Genomic DNA, 3,780 nt, shown 5'->3' on the forward strand with positions numbered 1-3,780 from the left:
TCTCTCTTTACAATTTAGCTGTCTCGTTTCTCCACCAAAAAACTATAGCTATCACGCCAGTGATTTATATCTTCCTGCTGTGTGTGTGTTTTTTTTTCTCTCCCCTTCCTCTGACTTTTCTGGCAGGCTGAAATTGCTTTATTATTCCCCCAGAGTCTGACAAATCCCCCAGCAGCTACAAACTCATCACCCATCACTGGCTCTTTGTCTGAGAGGAAATAAAGTGTCGGGATTTCCTGGGTGACAGATTTGTGTAATCGTCCTTTGTCCGGGCCGGGGGAACGACTCGGTGGACACAGGAGGGAGGAAGAGGAAGGAGAGAGAGGGTGGCACATCAGTCTGCCTTTTTAAGTGAAAATTGAGTTTCTTTGAAGGGGAGCTCCTCAGGTAGTGAAGGTCTGAGACCTTTCCTTTTCAATTGTGGAAACGAAAAAGTCACCCTTCCAGTCTTCGCTTTAATCAAATGCCTTATTATAGACTGGCTGACAAAAGGAGGAGAAAACCCATTCGCAGGTTCTTTCACACTATTCTGGGAGGAATCCAGCTGCGCAGATCATTTGGGTGTCGCCTCCGAGTCGAGTGTACATGTGACCGTTTCGCTGCCTCCTCCCCGGTCCTGGAGGAGCAGAATGTATTGTGGGAAAAACGCTGAGCAGAGGCACATGGGGTTGCCTCTTTCTGCTGACCCTGGAATAAACGGCTGCCCTGCTTTGGCCTGCTGGCTGTGAAAGCTCCCTCATTTTATGCAAACACGCCGATATATGCCTGGGAATTAAAATGAGACACGTTATCCCGGTCTCAGCTAACCTAGCATACAGCTGGCAGCTCTGGAGCTCAGCACAGGCTTCAAGGAATGATCTTGTTCATCTTGTTGTTGTTGTTGTTGTTGTTGTTGTTGTTGTTGTTGTTGTTGTTTTTGTGAATCTTGCCTTTAGTCTCATTAAATTATTTGTTGCATCAGTCTGTTTCTTGGTACTAACTAGTGTAGTACTCAAAAATGGTCTTTGTCTTGCTCCTTGTTCTGGTCTTGGTCTTTTCTTGGTCCTGACCCATTAATCTCTTGGTCTTGGTCTTGGTCTTGGTCTTGGTCTTGGTCCTGAGAGGCTCTGGTCTTGGTCTTTTCTTGGTCTTGGGAGGTTCTGGTCTTGCTCTTGACTCAGTCTCGGGTTCTTGACTACAACAATCAGAACTACTGACAGTTTTCCTGACATAGAATACAATTCTAAAAATGGACTGAACTGTAATTTTACCACAGATTATTTTTGTCATTCTAACTAAAACCCCTCAACTTTGGGAACCATTATTCCAATGGGTTTTGATGTTTGCATGTTAGTATGGAATGGAAATATACGTCAAGAGTAGGGATACAGCGATTACCAGTATAACAATAAACTGCAGTAGTATTACAGGTTCAAATGACAATTATCATAAAAACCGTGTTAGATTACCACACAGTGAATAACACACAGTGATACTGCAGACACATTTATGATTTTTGGCTCCTGAAACCATGGCGGAACGTATCTGTGTGGTCAGTGCTCCAGAGATTGTTTTTCATGCTTTGAATTTTCCATCTACTGAGCATGTGCAGAAAAACTATTCACTACGGCGACAGTAAAACATTGTCGAGACTTTAGCTCGCCAATGAGCAGCCGAGTGGAGGGGCCTCATTGTGAATTGTATATTAATGCTTTAAGTAATTGGACCACCAATTATAAATACTTAAAAGCAAGCCCATTAACTAAAAACTTTGGATTATTTTGTTTGCTTTTATCAAGTCAAGTTCATGAATCAGCAGGTCATATCAAGCTTGGGCCTGTTTTGTTTGTTTTTAACACATAAATTGATGTGAAAGTGATGTATAGATTGATATAATTTATTCCAGATGACAATGCCAGCAACATATTAAGAAAATGTTTGTGTGACAAACATTCACGTTCAGTAGTAGCTAACAGTCTCAGCTATCAAATTCTGACAAATCTTTGATTCGGCTAATAAATCCACAATGTTTATACGTAGCGAGCCGTATATAAATGACTACTTGTGTGTGTTTACAAGATTTAATGCCTCATTGATGCTCCGCCTGACGTCTTGATAAACACAGAGCTCTCAACAGCTCTGAGCAATAAGCCGTATTTAGTAAACGTCTGGAAGAACGGAGCTCCTGTGTCTGAGGAGCGACGCCGCAAAAACTTCCCAGAACAAACGCTGTGAAATGAGAGTCGGGCTGGATGAGCGCTGATTCTTCTGCCTTCTTTTCCGAGCCTTTTCTCACTGGGACCGGCTCACTGATAGCTGTACCGATCTCTCCAGCAGTAACTACCTGTCAGCGGCTCGCTATCACCCCTTCAGGCAGGGAAAGGTATTACAGGGTGCTGTGACAGGTCAGGACTGTCAGGACACCATCAATACAATATCAGTACGTATTTCCCTTCACATATGTTTTGTTCATTTGTTCTTTTAAATTGTGATAGTACTGTATTTTTGTGAACACGAGAGGAAAAAAAAAAAACCCTCCCTGCTGTTGACACTCGCCGACCTTCCTGATGAGTGGATTTGTTCTCCATTATTTTTGAGAGTCAGAGGTTAAACCACGCAGCCTTTCATTTGGAGCTGTGGAAATGTGAGTCGTTTGAATGGGTGCAATCAGCCTGTCATTTATTTCTCACCCGCCAGACAAGACTGTTGTCTATGAAAATCACGTCTCAGAGGAGGGGGGGGGGGGGTGAAAACTGAGTGACTGCTGAAAGAAAAAGAGCAGGAATATTTCAGCCAAGGCCAAGTTTTTCTCAGCGTCTTGACTCTCTGCATGTTGGCCAATCGAAAGCGGTCCAAAAAGACACCGGAGACCGACTGGAGCGCCGAAGCTTTCTCACAATAAGAAAGGCTGAGCCGGCCGGTGCCAGCTGAGGAGCCTCATGTCAGAGATTCGCTTTTCAAAAGTCATGTTTCAAGGCCAGTGAGTGTCGGAGACGTCCAGTGGAAACAGATCTCTGTGAGCAAATCGGAGGGATTGGCATCGATTCCTCCCCACAGCTTCAAAACATCAGCGTTAACTGTGCTGCCTTAGCTGATGGAGTTTTCTAGATTTCATAAGGGAAAAATAAATAATTCATAATTCCTCCTTCGTTTAGATTGTTGCCCAATTTTCTGACTGGCCTTGATTACCACAACGATCAGTCGTCTGACGTGTTTTCGCTTGTTTTCCTGTCCTTCTCTTTGTTTGCTCTCTTTTACGGTGTGAGTGGTTCTACTGCGTCGGGCGCCATCTGTTCCTCATTCTAATGGCAGACTGCGAGGTTTCGATTGCCTGCTTCGAACTGTAACCGAGCACATCTGATGATGACCATGTCAACGACGGGGGCCGTTCAACTGGTATCATGAAAAGTGTCAAGACAGCTCAACAAGAAGAGAGGTTTCAAAGAAAAAAAATATGGATTTGATTAAATAAATAAAGAAAATAAAGATGTCATTTACAACATCAATCCTGAAAATATGGTTTCCACACCGACTGAGGCGGCTGGAGAGTCAGATAATTGCATGCTTCAATAAAATTGTAACATTAAATATGAACTTTAATTCCCAAAAATATCAAGAATTATCACCCACCGACTCAACTCTGCTCCCCGTGAAGAGTCTGCAGCAGGGCGGGAGGACAGCAAGCCGTCTGAGTTTCCATGCTTCGCATTTGATAACAGGATGTTTGCAAAGGAACTTCTGTTCTTTTTGATAAATGCTTTAAAATCTTTTTTTAGACGTTCACAAAGTAAGTTTTTTTCA

The sequence above is a fragment of the Salarias fasciatus genome, chromosome 15 (assembly GCF_902148845.1).
Source record: "Salarias fasciatus chromosome 15, fSalaFa1.1, whole genome shotgun sequence".
Taxonomy (NCBI): domain Eukaryota; kingdom Metazoa; phylum Chordata; class Actinopteri; order Blenniiformes; family Blenniidae; genus Salarias; species Salarias fasciatus.